Source organism: Camellia sinensis, chromosome 13, assembly GCF_055761805.1.
Source record: "Camellia sinensis isolate YWXY chromosome 13, ASM5576180v1, whole genome shotgun sequence".
In the NCBI taxonomy this organism is placed as follows: domain Eukaryota; kingdom Viridiplantae; phylum Streptophyta; class Magnoliopsida; order Ericales; family Theaceae; genus Camellia; species Camellia sinensis.
Genome location: NC_138973.1, coordinates 12,206,174 through 12,221,516, shown reverse-complemented (window position 1 = coordinate 12,221,516; position 15,343 = coordinate 12,206,174). Strand labels below are relative to the sequence as shown.

General features: G+C 36.2%; 1 protein-coding gene and 1 long non-coding RNA gene across 3 annotated transcripts in view; one reads left to right on the top strand and one right to left on the bottom strand.

Annotated features, from left to right (window-relative positions):
* LOC114302348 (UDP-N-acetylglucosamine transporter UGNT1) overlaps positions 1 to 15,343 on the bottom strand; it is a 199,705-nt gene that overhangs the window by 93,374 nt on the left and 90,988 nt on the right. The window lies entirely within an intron of this gene.
* LOC114266321 (uncharacterized) lies at positions 7,280 to 13,664 on the top strand. The gene is made up of 5 exons (XR_014348326.1): positions 7,280 to 7,828; positions 8,723 to 8,896; positions 9,007 to 11,267; positions 12,016 to 12,204; positions 13,383 to 13,664. It is a non-coding gene; the product is annotated as an uncharacterized LOC114266321 (long non-coding RNA).

Here is a 15,343-nt window from a genome sequence, read left to right as displayed (position 1 = left end):
TTGGTTCATTTTCTTCATCTTCATCATCTGAATCCTGCAAAAATTGTTGTTGGACGAAAGCAGCATACTCCGCTAGTGAGGCCGGAATGAAATACTGAGGAGCATTGTAGACATCGGTTTCGGGCCCACAGCCGAGCTGCTCCACAGCACTTCTCCAGCTGCACTTGAAGAATAAGTCTTTCGCTCCCTCACATTGTGGAATGTAGAGGCCTTCCGCCTCCTTGAAACCTTCGGCGTTGGCATCTCCCACCTTCTTCTTCAGTTCGGCTATTTCGGCGTCCTTTTCCCTTCAAGCTTGACTAGCTCACGAAGGTACTTGTCTTTCATTACAATCAACGCCTTCTGTTTGTCAGCTTCAGCCGAGGTAACTAGTCCAGATAGACGAGCTACCTCAACCTCTAGCTCGGCCGTTTTCTGATGGGATTTCTTCAGGTCGGTCGTTTTTGCTTCAATTTCTGCCAGGGCCTGCCTCGCCGCTTTCCTGAGCTCCAATACCTTTTGGTGGGCAATTTGGCTCTTCTGAAGAGACTGAAATGAATGGAAAGAAATCAATGAGGAAACCAAACTGAAAGTTAGAAAAAAAAAATTTAGATGGTGTTTGGGAAGTGAGTTTTTATGTAGATTTTAGTAGATGTAGGTTTTTATGAGATAAAAAATTTTTGGTGTTTGGGAAGATAGTTGGGTTTTTATGTGGTTGGATGTGATGTTTGTGAGAGAAAAAGTGAAATGATTATGGGGTTGGATGTGATATTTTGTTTGTATGTGTTTTTTTTGGTTTTGCAAAACTTTTGTCTTTTAGTGGAAAAAATGAGAAAAAAATTTGGGAAGTTGCTTCCCAAACACCACCTTAGAGACAAGAGGCATCATACCAGGATCATGGACTTGGTGGCCGATCGAATGGCCTTTAGCTCGGTCAAATTCTGGTGGTGTTCCATGTCTGCTGGAAGGCACACACTTTTGGCAAGATTGAAGGCCATCAAGTGATCCTTCTCAGCGACCACCGAATCGTTATCTTGAATAAGGCGGTTCTGAAATTTTAGCTTCGGTGCCCACCTAGAAAAGCCAGCCCGATCAGAAGGCTCCGGCTGTGGAATTGGTGGAGGGATGGATTCATCCTCATCCACAAGACGTTGTTCGGTCGGGGTAGATCGGGCGCGCTTGGATGGGCGTGATGAAGAAGGCTGTTGAGAAGGAAGGGCCACAATGGCAGGTTGCGTTTGGCTTGGTGGCGGTACTTCGGGTCTGTTGGTCTCGGTCAAGAGGGCCCTGACTCTGTTTCTCTTGGCCATTTCTTCTTCAGCGGTCAGTGGGATTAGTCTGATTTTCTGGCAAGGTTGGGTCTGGTTCTGGGGCCTCCTCTAGCAGAAAGTCGGTCACTCTTGTTTTTCGGTGGCCGCTGTATCTATAGGTCGGTTCGAACTTTAGCAGCTTGGCCCAACTACGTTCTGGATACCGTAGTGCGGCACGCAAGGTCGCTAGATTTGGGTAGCTGTATAGAGAATGGAGGTGGGCAGAATCTACGAAAGAAGACAACTGTTGGTTCGGCTGAAAAATTGAAAACCGAAATATAGTAAAGCACGCAAGAAAACCGAAGTAATTATACCAGGTGTTCCTTTTTTCCAATTGATGCTTCGGCCAGGAATCTGGGCTTGGTGATCCTCAAAGTTCCCAGACACCCAGAAAAAATCGTCGTCATTCAAGTCTTTATCCGGTGTGTTTTTTATTATTTTCTCATGACGACGATGTATTCTAAGATAGTACACCCAGCCGTCTTCCTTCGAACCAATGGAGTATTGGTGAAAGATTTTGGCCAGACCGAGGTTAAGACTGGCTTGGCGGTTTAGTTCGGCTATTCCCATTATTATACGGTATGAATTGGTGGATAGTTGGGTTGGGCATAGTCTGGTTTGCCTAAGAAACTCACAAATTAAGGATTGGACTGGAAATCGTAGTCCGGTTTCAATTATGGACAAGAGGGTGAAGGGGACAAAGCCTTCATTCCCCCAGGGTATGACATCTTTTTCGGCCAGGGTAAGGTGTACATCGTCAGGTATGCCATAATCCCTTCGGAATTCGGCTAGACCACCCGGAGTATTTACTAAAAAACTATACTTCCTCATTTACTGTATAATTTATGAATAAATTAGTTCAGTCTAAAAATTGTGCTCAGTTGCTCAGTTGAGCGTGCAGAGGAGTGCCTGGGCAACCTAAGTCTGCAAAGTGAAGAACAAAGGTGTTAAGTACAGATCATTGGGTTGTGCTATAAATTAAAAACAAGATAAAAAGAAGTCCTACTTCGACTGTGTAGGATGCTACAGGTTCTGTCTTGGTTTCTGCAAAGGTGATTGGTAGCTCGGTTTGAGCAGGGCTTTTATTAAGCTCGGCCTTGGCAAGCGTCTCGATATCTCAGTTCTGGAAACGATTCTGTTTGACCGGTTGATCGTCTAGGGGCAACTTTCTGAGTTCCGTCTAAAAAACTTAGAAAGCTGGCTTAGCCCCAAAGACCTAGTTTGGTCGAAGATAAGGTTTCAGTATGCTATGATCGGACTTAGTTCGGTTCGTTTACCTCGGCTAAGGTCTATCAAGAAGTGGTTTGACTTATTCAAAACTACTGGTGTAAACATGAAGTGTTAGTCCGGTTGTAAGCTGACTAGACTTTTACCTAGCTTAAACAGTGTCCTAGTTCGGTTGCATCATGATTTTGGATCGAAAACCAGTTTTCTACAGGATATTACATGTACTCATGTGTTCTATTGTTAAGTTTTTTCCAGAAAAGTACAGAGCAAAGCGAAACGGAAAAATATGTTTTGCAAAAACACAGAAAACAAAATACGAACACAAAGTAGATGTACAGTGCTTACCCGATGAAGAGGCAAGAGCTGGAGGGAGACTAACAGCTATGGAGAACATGAGCTCAGAAGTTGCAAAGAGTGTTAAAATGAAGAAGCAATGGAGGCTCAGAGAAGGAAAAGTTGCAAAGTATGTCAAAATGAAAAGGCTCGTTTTAGGTAAAGGGAAAAGGGCGGGACTGTTCAAATTTCACGAAGTACGAAGACGACGTGACAGCCATCCTCAGTCAATCAGAGCATGCCACGTTCCATTAGAATGGGAAGCGTTTCAGTCTCTGTGATTGAAGAGACGTTACTACCGGACAGCTAGAGCTCGGTGTGAAAGTAGCCCGGCTGGATAGGCTAAAAATCTATAGCTCGGGGGGAAAGGCTGAGAGTTTATAGCTCGGCTGGTTGACAGATAATCCCAAACATGCTAGGCAGATGGAATTAAGGGGCAATTTAGAGGGTAATTTATGTGAAAATTGGGCCGAGCTGGGTAATGGGCCGTTATGGGCCGCAGTACAAAGGGCCGAGTAAAATGGCCATGTAAGTTATTTCGGTCGTGTGGATATTTTGGGGTTAGTTCGGTCCTAAGGCCGTGAAGCTAGTCCGGTCCAACAAAAGATCGAAGTTAGATCGGTCTAACGGTACTTTGGAGTTAGACCGGTCTTGGAGTTACACCGGTCATGACATGTTAGTTCGGTCTAACCACGCCACGGGTTGTGCATGAGAAGCCGACGTAAGAGCAGTAAAAGGAAGAACTAGTTCGGCTTATTCTGCGGCTATGCATAGTCATGTTTACTTTGGTCATGTTGGAGTTTGGCCGTTGTAAAAACCATCTCACTTGGTTTAAGCAGTGAGGGGGGTGTTGAAGGATAAGCATTATCTTTCAGGGATATGAATCCTAGGAGGACTCTGCATGGAGAAGTAGAAGTCCTACTAGGATTGTGCCACACGAAACCTATAAAAGCTCACAAACATCACCTTTGGAGAGGTAACACACAACTTTGCTTTCTGAATACACAAAGCTTTTGTCTATTTGTCAAGCTTACTGACTTAGGCATCGGAGAGGTTTCCGACACACACCCGCCGGCTAGCTCACGTTTGTGTTTTCAGGTGATAAAGCGACGGAGTTACAGAGGAGCGCAGACTTGATCAACAGGATTATACGAGAAGGTTTATTTCTTTCCTGTACAATTATATAAAATCCTTTATTCATCAAAACCTGTTAGGTTTTAGACCCTAGTTCCATAGATCAAATTGTAGAGGGTTCTGAGGGCTCCGATTTAATCTGAACGAATCGAAATTTTGTCGCCGGAAATTTTTATTTTCTTGGAAGCTCTTGGATCGAGGTAGGAATTTTTTCTACACTTCTTTATGTACTTTTACTTGATTATATGGAGCTTAGAGTTGTACATAATTTAATTAGAATTTTTGAAAATTTTGTGATTTATTTGCTTAAAAGGGAAATTTTGAGAAAAATAAAGAGTTGATGCCCAAATTGTGAAAGTGTAAACTTGAAATATGTTTGTAAGGTTATGAAAGAGTTATGTTTTAAATTTGAACAAAAACGGACTTCGATTCGATTGGTTTTGAAATTTTTACCATTTTGCGACCAAAAGAGCATTTTTAAAGAAAACAAAATGAATTACGTTTAACTTTTGGGGCTTTTGATCAAAATAGAATGTCATAGTTGAATAATGCTTAGAGAATGAGTTTGGAAAGAAAATAATATTTTTTTGGGCATTAACGGTATTATTTTGCTTAATGTATCTGTTAGAATAAAACCGACACGGTTAGAAATGGACCTTGAGAGGTTAGCTGACGTGATTGTGATATGAAAGCTAGTGTAGTTGTTCATATTTAATGAGACGTGGAATATATTTCATTTATCGTTGTTTAAATATCTGTTTAGAAATATCTGTTTGGGCTATCAGTAGAGGATATCCATGATTGTTGTAGAAAGGCATGAGACTTAGGTAAATCAAACCACATTTCTCATTTGTTGCATTGGACGTTGCATTGGACATTGCATTGGAAATGTATCTGTTTTTGAGAAATGTTTGTAAATGTATCTGTTTGCAAAGAGATGAATACTTGATGAATCTAGATAGGGGGTGTAGAACCGCGCGGTTAGGTGTCGAGCCTTGCAGTTTACTGGTAAAAATGACAGTGGTAGTGCATTAGGGCCTACTTGCAGACACTCACCTAGAGATTCACGGAGCTTGTATTCATGTAACAGATATGGTTTAAAATGGAAATGGTTTTATATCTGCTGTTTTATCTCAGCATTGCATGCTTTATAAAAAGAGAGATAAACTGCTTTATCATGAGCATGGCATGAGCATACTTCTCTTTAGTCTTGTCATGGTCCATATGTTGTGTAGTATATTTCTACTGGGTTGTGGCTTACCCTATAAGGGAAACCATTTCAGGTACAGTTGATATACCTTCGCCAAGGCACTGACTTGGGAGGACTCGGAGCTGAGGCTCCATTTTTGTTTATTGTTATTTGTTGAATGTAAGCCCAGGGCTGTATTTGCATTAAGTTGAAACTCCATTTTGTGTAACCAAGAATGTTCTTAGATAAATTTGTAAGCCTGTAGAGCGCTTATTATCTGTTTGGCTTCCATTTCATACTTGTTGTAAAATGCATGTTTGGCATGGAACTGGGGCATTGAGATGTGAACAACATATATTTGGGATTTGGGATTTAATGGAAATTGATGTATAGAATAGTTAGCTATATATATGTGTGTTTGTCTATCAGGTGGGTTTTGTTGCATAAATAGATATACCCTGCCCAATTTCTGGGGCGTTACACCTTCCCCTCTGCCAAGTCAATCTTTCTTTGCTTGATGATCCTCCGTAGGAACTCTTTTCTAATGTATTCGGACACCTTGATGGAGCGATGAAATGGTGTCCCTGGCAAGTCCACTGGGATTGACACTAACCCCTCTGACAAGAGCTTGAAACGTTGCAAGAATCTATCAACTTCCTTTGGATCTTCTATGCTAAGAAACAATCGACATGCAATCCAGAATGTGTAGCGTTGGGTGAGTGGGTAGACCACAACGATCATGTCCTATAAAATTATATGCAACAACAAAATTAATAATTATTTAAATAAAATTTATTGTATTTATTTATTCATAAATACAATTGTACAATAATTTAAGTACAATTATACTTAAAAATAAATTTATATGCTTTTAAATATGAGTCTCGAAATATGAGATTATGATGTTCTTCCCTTTCTATAAAATTTAATTATCATTTTCCTATAAACATACACGTGTAAATGTGAAGGTACAATGCAAGAAAATAACTCAAATTATTTACTCGACAATGCTACGTAGCTCAAATTTTGTGGCTCAAAAGTGGCTCAAATGGCCAAAACGACGTCGTTTTGAGTACAGAACAACATAAAAATGGCCAAAACGACGTAGGGTGTTGGATCTAAGAATAAAAAAAGACTCCAATTCTTCAAGTTTGAAATTATACTAATATTACAAACATAAAATCAACCATTAGACAAGAAACAAAAGTAAGAATTTGTATTTATCAATGTGAACCATTTTGTACTTGATAATGTTAAAAACACTAATTAATGTATCGATAAACTTACCAACTAAACATAATATTAAGTGGGTCCAGTGTCAAGTGGTAAATCCCACGTGTATATCTTGTGTTTAAGTCAATTTACTTTTAAAAAAAATTTAAAACACTATTTTTAACTACTCTTAATTAAGAAAAAAAAAATGGAGATCCAACAGCTTCATTGTATTTCATTCCTTACATTATGTAGTACATGTTAATTGTAGCACATTAAATCTTTAAACACCCATCAAAAGAAAATGGAAACCCAACTCAAAAAAAAAAAAAAAAAAACGAAAACAAAAACAAAATCACAAAAATATGCTGTAATCCCATTTTGCTGATATTCATGATCAAAATTAACTTACAATGGGGAAAAAAGCTTCATTTTTCAACAAAAATCTGGCCTCAGTTTCTTCCGAACCGATATGTAGCCTCACTGATGATCTCTAAATATTCTGATCTCAGAACAATCTCTTAAATCTTCAAGACTAATGTAGTGTCACTACAAGAAATAAGTGTTTTGGTGGTATACTTTTAATGACGTTTTTTAAAATGTCATTATTTTTAATATTTAACGACATTTTATAAACGTCGCATTTTCCTTTAATTAAAACAACAATGATTCATCCCTTTTTTCTCCCGCCCCCTTTGACCCCCTCTCTCTCATTGATTACATTTTCTTTTTTTTTTCTTTTTTTTTCCTGCTCCTCCAATCACCACCCGCCACGTAACAAAGGGGTGAAGGGGTGACCCCCAAAAGGGATTTCAAACATTATTCTAATTAAAATAGCATGACGTGTCATAAACTTCGCGTTTCCTTTTAAAACGGTGCCATTTCATAAATAGAAGACATTCATAAACGCTTTCAAATGGGTTAGGTGTCACGCGCTCCCTCTCTCGCTCTCTCTTTTCACCCTTTTTTTTTTAATCTTCAAATCTTGAGCTCTCTCTCTCTATCTGCTGTCTGAGCCCGATTAATATCTCAGAGACATTTCGAAGCACATCGGCGATTCATCAAAGCTCTACTGTCTCGAAATCGAAGTTCATCTCAACGATTCAGATCGGTGAGCTCTATTGTCTCTCTCTCTCTCTAAACCCTAATTATCTTAGAGATTTAGATCGGTCTCAGCGAAATAGATCGGCGATTCATCAGAGCCATTTAGAAGTTCTCTCTCAAAATCGAAATCGAAGTTCATCTCAGCGATTTAGATCGGTAAGCTCCACTGTCTTTCTGTCTCCCTCCCTCTCTCTCTATAGACACATCAGATTTGGTCCACTCTCGATCAACAAATCCCGACGGCGGCTCTCCAGCGTTGGCCCTTTGTCTTCATCATCTGAAGAGTTTTGTTTTGCAACCCTAAATCTTCAAATCCCCTTCATTGACAAAGAAAGAAAAGGTCAGAATTTATTTATTATTTTTTATGGAATAAATAATCATACATTTATTTTAATTAAGATTTTGTGTTGGTTTGATTAAGATTTTTAGGGAAAACATATTTCTTCTTTATTTACCCAAAACATGTGAATGGATTTTTTGCATTGCAAGTGTTTGATAAAATGCTTCAATGAAATTGTTTTTTGTAAACTAATTAGATACATGTGAAGTTAGGAGTATGTTGTGATAAATGCTAAATAGCTCTTGTGATGGTTTATTTTATAAACTCTAGTGAGTATTTTCACCCCTAGAATAATATTACTTAGGAAATAGATGTGTTTGGTTAATATATTTTAAATTCTGATTACATTTATGCACATGTATATTTTTGTGTTCTTTAGGATTTGTGAAAAATAGTGGTATGTTAAATCTGTATTATATTTATAGTGATATACTTTGTTATGGTGTTGGTCTCCTTTTCCAAAATCAAAGTTGCAAATGTGGAAAAAAAGCAGATATTAAGATATCAGATTCAAAAAAAAAAAAAATCGAGGGAGACTTTGGTGTGCAAATGACATGTGCGATTACTTTACATGGTGAGTGCTTGTAAACCAACATTGAGGTTCTTGAGGCAAACCAATGAGCTATGAAATTGTTTTTGATGACAAGCATATTGTGTACTGATTTTAGCATTACTTTAATGCTTAAGTGATTATTGTATGCTTAAGTGATTTTAGCATAGTTTTCTAAAGTATGATCTATAAGGTTATAAGATGTTTGAACTCAATGTAATAAGATGATATCTTGTTATTAATTGAATGATGTGTCTTCAAATGCCAAGCCATCTTTCCCTTATTATTTGATGTTGCATTTGGACACTGCACTAATTTGGAGGACAAAGGGTTTTTTGTTTCAGACTTGGAAGCTGTATGGGCATAAAAGCAGTGTTCTTTTGATGTTTTTAACATGCAAATGGAGCCACAAGTCTCCTTGGGTTGTGAACCATGCCTCCATCCTGAGAAAATCCTAATTAAGGATGGTGATTGTGGTGTAACTGTATCCTTTCAAAACCATGATGTACAACAGCCAAGTAACATTTTGTGCTTGTCATTTCGAAGTTTCTAATCATTTGTCTCAATTGAGGTGCTTTGTCGTTTTTGTTGTTGTATTGAGAATATTGATTGTACCTCTGGAATGCAGTTTCCAGTGCAGTGAAAAAACAAACACTGCAATGGGCTGCTTGGACACGTCAAGAGGAGGAAAGCCTCTTCACTGCATTGCGGCAAGTTGGCAAGGCATTTTTTGCTGACATGGTTTTTGGTTTTTGGAATTATTTCTTACAATATATCCTGACATGACTATATGATGTCTTTTAATAGAATTTCGACTTTGTCTTGATGCCAAAAATTCTAAAGCTACTAATGCTGCAATGCTTCAATGGTAACCAGTAACTATGCCCTCTACTTAATGTCTATTTTATGTATTATGGAAACCGTGCAAATTTCTCTTATACTAGCAACATGTATGTGCACCTATGTTCCTTTTTGATTATATTTCTAAGGAGATGTAGCGATGTTGAATGAACTTATGTAGGGGTTGTTTTGTTGAACGAAGCCCTCATCTAATTAAGTGAGTAGGTTTCACCTTCAACTGCCTAGGTGCGATGTTCTTTAAGTAAATAAAAGATTGGTGCAATTATTTTAATAGCATAACTTATAAATTACATTTAGAAGATTGCTGGACATTGTGCACTATCTACTAAAATCATATACTTAGCCAGCTGAATTAAGTTCAAGATCATTTGATATAATAAATGGTAAGGGCATAATTGTTAGAGGGACACACCTAGTCCCCAAAAGGCTTAAGGCTCGTGATCTTCACTACACACACAGCTTCTCAATACTCATTGACTTCATGGATCGTCTTTGGCGTAGAGACTGAAAGGTCTTCTCTGGCTTCACTATAGCAGAGGTTATATATATATGTGCGTGTGTGTGTGTTCAGAGCTGTTTTTTCATTTGTTTCCTTTATGTGGATCTTACTTACTGAAATTCAAAGTTTGTTTCAGCATTATAGTCTATTGAATCGATGATGAAATGTTGTGGGAGAGTTATATCAACTGTTAAGTTTGATGCATTACTGGTTTTTGTGTTATACATTGCAAAAAAGCGAGCTTTTAAATTGCAGGCAATGTGGGTATTCATGAATCATTGATACCATTGCATTTTATTGAATATACACTGAAATACTAGATTAAGTGTGTTATGCTGCTGATTGTGCATTATTGGGTTTGTGTTGTTTTATGTGTAAGTTTATGACCTTAATGTTATATGAAATGATGACTTCTAGATGTTTGTTGCCTTTGTTAGATGTAAAAAATATGTTTGATTGTTTTCCATATCATTCAAAATTTTAATTAGGATTATAAAGAATTATGGAGCTTTTGGCAACAAATGTTATGTTTACTGCTTAGGCCCATTGCCATTGTAGGGACAGAGAGTATGAACAAGTAGAGACCCTGTTTCTATTGAGGGCTTTATGCCTTTGGTGTAATCCCAATTACTGCTATGCTAGTTATGACTGCTAAAGTTTTTATTGTGTTCTTAATTTCTTAGACATAGAAAATATAGACATAACTAGCAGAATAAACAGTGTAGTAAAAATTCAAAGTCACAACACAACCAGTTGAAAAGTCCAATGGTATCAAATTAACCTAGTGCCCTGTTTGATTACAGAAAAAGTAAAGGAAACAAGAAAAAAAAAATCATTATATACACAGTGATAGTTCGAACATCCATGAGGATGATAGTTCGACTGCAGTTTCGATTTTCTTTTGCTCTTTTCTTGCGTTTTCTAGGTAACCAAACAGAATTGAATGAAAAATAAATATCAAAAAAAAAAAAAAGAAAGAAAGAGAGGGGGATGGAGGGTTTACCTGGTTTCCTGTTGCCAGTCTTTTGACCAGTTTTGGTGAGGACATCGAACCTTAAAATATATTTCAATTGCTCTTTTAAAGCTTTTGTTGTTTGGTCTTGTTCTTAATTTCTTGTTTCATCTGATTATTCTATACTTGCATATTTTATTGTCAGAAAATGTGATTTTTATGCAGTGCACTTAGCTGGATTTTCTTTTTATGTAGAATGTATGACTACCTCTGTTGTAAACAGGGTTCTGTTGTCTGGGTCCTTTCCTTTACTTCCATATCATAATCATTTTGACAGGATTTCCCCTTTTCATTGCTTCATACATTTGTAACGGGTTTAGATGACGTTTTTTTAACGGCGCTTTTTTAAACGGCACTTTTCTTAATATTTAACGACGTTTTATAGGCATGCACAAAATAGCAGCCAATCCCATTTATTTATCTCATTTGAGTGTTTTTGCTCTGAATGCAAACCTAAATTGATTACAAGGTCATAAACATGGACCAATGGATGGGTTTCTAGCGGTTTTGCAATGAGGTAATCCAACAATTAGTTGCTAATCATTATTTTAGAATTTATAGTTATCTTTTTTTTCAGTTGATCCTCTAGTGTAAGTTGACTGGTTGATGTGTGTGATGCATTTAAAAATCCATAAAGATGTTGTATATTTGATATAACCTTTTTCTTTTTAAGTCATGCAGACATATGCACATTATTTAGTATACTTCAATACGTTACTTTGTTTCGCACCACCTGAAGTTTTATCTGTAGGTATATTTCCCTTGTAACTTGGCAACAGCTGTTTTTTTTCCCCTTTCTCTTTTGGGGTGTCAACTGGTTCAAATTGTCTAGAGTAAAGTTTGTCGTTCTCTGAACTTGTTTTTCTACAAAGAATTATTTGTAGAAGGTACATTACTATTTGTTTATGTGATTCTGACCAAGCATCTTTACAATTGTATTTACTTTTGGCCCATTTGGAAGAGCTGTGGGAAAGTGATTATAACTTATAGCCTAACAGCTTATAGCTTATAACTGTGAACATAAGCTGATTTTTGACTTATAAATTAAGTTTCTCCTCCCCCACTCAAAGAATAAGTTGATTTTTGACTTACAAAAAGTTATAAACTGTATTGTTAAGCTGAACCAAATATATCAAAATAGCTTAAATTAAGGTAAAAGCTGAAATAAGGTGAAAATAAGTCTTACCAAACAGGGTCTTTGTATTATACATGAATTACAGAGTATAGTATGGGAAATAAAGTGATGACATTGGATATGCTTACAGGAAAGAGACCTACTGAAAACATGTTTAATGATAATCTGAGACCCACTGAAAACATGCTACTGAAAACAAAGCCTCCAAATTAGATGTTTTTCTCCAAATTCTACGAGTCCCTAAATTTGGCAGCGAAACTACATGTGGAAGAGTGGAATCCAAGTTTTGATCAAGTGCTCACCATCTCAGTCCAATTAGGTATGTCTTCGATGATCTTGGCTTCATTTTAGTTTGTTTTAATTTTGTGAAGTAAACATCTAATTCTGTACTCGTCATTGAAATTCTTTGTATTTTCTTTGTGATATTATGTGCAAAATTTCTCTTATTAAGGGTAAATAAGTAGTATAGATTATGCTGAACATGACACTCATAGACTCATAGTATTTTATTACCTGTCATGATTAGTTTAGGTAATATGAAATACTTGAGACGATTCTTACAGATGCTTAGTTCACATTGACGATGACATGTTAGTGACGTCGTGTAGATTTCAGGTTTATGTTCCTAACTACTGTAAAGTTATATAGTGAATCTTTCCATTGGTGGTTTTCTTGCTTGAAGTCTCTTTTTATTTTGAGTGTTGCTAATGGTGCTGCTCGTGCTCTGTCACAATTATTACAAATGATGAATTTTCAGAATTCTTGGACATTTAGTCTTTTTTGGAAAAATAATAAATAAAAAAATGTAGTAAACCCGTTAAACATAGCCTTCTATTAAACCTAGACGAAAACAAAAATTTTAACCCTAGTTTTTGTTTAAATACAATTGAAGGAGTAAAGTAGTAACTTAAATGATAGATTTTTGTCAGGAGCAAAACTCCAACCACCCCTACCAAAATAATAATAATAATAATTATAAAAGAAAAAATTCTCCATTTGTTTTTTGGTGATAGGGAACTTGTCATGAAGCCAGAAAGAAGATAACAATTCTTTCAAAATGAGTAGGAGAACTTCCTAAGGAAGATCATTACTATACTGATATTGACAAGAAATATGCCACTGTTCTAGATCATTTGTATTAATTTTATTAATATGTGGAAAGTTGAAATCAATGTTATTTAAGGTAAAAGTCACAAGCGTTGCATGTGTTTATTGAAGTGAAGTTCATGTTATAGACATTGCACAGTTTTTTTTATGATTGAGAAATTTATTGTTTTTCTGCGTACTATGTACTAACTAATGACATTGTATTTTTACATCGCATGATTACCAGCAAGCACATGCTTAATAACTTGGACTACATCAACAATTTCAAATCAAAGAATTAAACAATTAAAAATAAATAAATGCATCAATTGATTAAGAAAATTAAGTTTACAAATTCTTTAGTTTATGTTTATTTTGGTGAATTTGATTGTAGTTTATGTTCTGATGCAGGTATGTAGACTACTGAAGAATAACAATGAACTCTCTCATCAATTTGAATTTAGCTCATCCAAGCTTGAAATTTATGTTATAGGCAGGAATAGATTTTTGAAACATAATCTAGGAAAGTTCAAGAGTCTCTTACTTTGGTGATATCTTGAGTTGGGGATAATTTTCCTGGTAGTAATTTGCCATCTCTTGTATAGTTGGATCAATCATTATAGCTCAACACTTCTTTTTTCTGTTAATGTCTTTGCTAAAACATGATTTATGAATATGTTATTTTGTGGTTAATGGTGATTGGATATTAAATTGAATGGGAAAGTGAATTAACGTTGTATTTGCTACTTGAATGAGAGTTATTATTTCATATTAATGCTATTTTTCAGTTTTATTACAGGTCTTTTTAGTTGAATCACATAAAATTAGTACAATTTTTTAAAAAAAGATAGCTGTCACGGCATTTTTAAAAACGTCGCTAAATATTATACTAGGTGATTTTTTAAAAAAGAAATATGACGGCGTTTTGAAAACGTTGCTAAATAGTATGGTGACATCATGTTGTTAGTAGAAGTTTTAGCAGCGTTTTAGAAAACGCCACCTATAGTAATATAGTGACGTTTCTAAAGCGCCATAAAATTATAACGACGGCTTCATCTTCGGCGTTTGGTACTAAACGTCACAAAAGAATTTGACGGCGTTTTTGGGACCTATAGCGACTTTTTTTTAATGTCGCTAAAATCTCCATTTCCAGCCGTGTGTTGCTTCACCATTCTTGAGAAATTTCCCATTGTGTCATGTATCCAAATATAAGGATGACATGTCTCATCATAGTAATACAATAATCCTCTCATTCCCTTTCCACCTCCACCTGCACCACCACCAGCACCAACAGTGCCATTAGGCATGTAAGCCTTTGTAAATGGTCTTGGATTTCAATCTCTTCGATGAACCGGGCTTCAAAGTGTGAATTTTCTTCAATATCCATCCCACTCTTATTGAAGCTCCGCGGGCTTGTTGCTGAGGTTCCAAATCCTCGTTCCAAGTCTAGAAACTTGGGTGTGATTGCGACATCCATTGAAGCACCTTGAAAGTGAAAAAAGGCCTAAAACTTGCATTTTTTCTTCAATGAGGGATTGAAACTCTCATACTTTGTGTGTTATAAATGATAATTTCAACAACTTTTGTGATTTCTGTGTATAAGAAACACTATGACTTTCGGTGTGGTGTTAAATTTTATTTTTCAATCTTTTTTGTGTGATCATTAGAATTAGGCAGAATACGAAAGTAATGAGTTGTTTATACTTAGTTTGATGATAACTTAATGAGTTTAAAATTAAATTTAAATTTGACTTGTTTACCTAATGAGTTTTTAATGAGCCGAACACAAATTGAGTTTTTTTTTGGGTAGGTAAGTCATAAGGTTTATACCAAAAAATAGATATTACAGTAAGACTTATACACTCCCAAAAGCAACACACCCTTCGAGGAGGAAAAACACATGTTTAGCTTCTACACTAAAATCTAACAAGTAGATTAACATACAAGGAGAATCCAAAAGCTAGGCCAAACAACAATCAATGAAGATGCCTACGATTTCATAGGAGTCTTATGACTTGATTTCTTTGACTTAATAGAGAGGCTAATTTCTTGAGCAAGTTTAAGATTAATGATTCTTTCAAGAAGCTTTTTCTTATTTTCCACTTTGAAGATGGATTTGTCCATGGAATAACGAATGTTCCATCCGAAAGGGATAGAGGAGCTCTTTTGGAACGTGAAGATCGTTTAGGGGCTAACACATTTATATTACCTACATCCTTGGCAATTTCTTTCTCTTTCTTTTAAGCCTCTTTATTTGGAATATCTTTTGAGGGGTTACTCACTTTCAAAGAGGAGCAATTCACATTAAGCACACTCTTAAGATCCGCACAAAAAGAAACCACCTTATTGGCTACACAAGTATTGAGAATATC